Source organism: Myotis davidii, unplaced genomic scaffold, assembly GCF_000327345.1.
Source record: "Myotis davidii unplaced genomic scaffold, ASM32734v1 scaffold545, whole genome shotgun sequence".
Taxonomy (NCBI): domain Eukaryota; kingdom Metazoa; phylum Chordata; class Mammalia; order Chiroptera; family Vespertilionidae; genus Myotis; species Myotis davidii.
Window position 1 is genome coordinate 648,026 of NW_006296634.1, and position 690 is coordinate 648,715.

Below are 690 nucleotides of genomic sequence, written 5' to 3' on the forward strand. Positions count from 1 at the left end.
AAATAGAAAAGATTTACCTAGAATGCGTGTGCACAGGAGATTTTTTAAAAAAACCTCCACAAATAGGTTTGTCACCAACCCTGAGAGCCCCACGTTTTGAAAAAGACTGACTTGAGCTCTAGCCGGTTTGGCTCAGTGGATAGAGCATCGGCCTGCGGACTCACGGTCCCGTTTCAATTCCGGTCAAGGGCAAAGGCCCGGTTGCGGGTTCATCCCCAGTAGGGAGCGCGCAGGAGGCAGCCAATCATAATTCTCTCTCAGCATGGATGTTTCTTACCCTCTCTTCCTCTCCCTTCCTCTCTGAAAGAAACAAAAATATATTAAAAAAAGACAAAAGAAAAAGGCTGACTTGGGTTCCAAAGCGCGTACTATTTTTCTACGGAAACAGCATCTCAAGTCTAAGATCCGCTGCAGTGCCCACGGGCGGGGGGCGGGGAGTGGGGTCCGAAGGGGAAGGGGTCTGCGCAGGGAGCCATCTGGGTCTCGGACGGCAGCCCCGAAGACTTTCGGATATAGGGTCCTCACCCATAGCTGACCAAAAGAGGGGCCGAGGGGCACAATTGTAAACCCACTTTTATTTGTTTTGTTTTCCTGACGCCAAACGTGGTCCCTTCAGTGGGGGACTGCAAGCCGGGTGCTGTGGATCGGAAGGCCGCTCGGTCGGAGCAGGAAGGGGCGCTCGGATGGGTG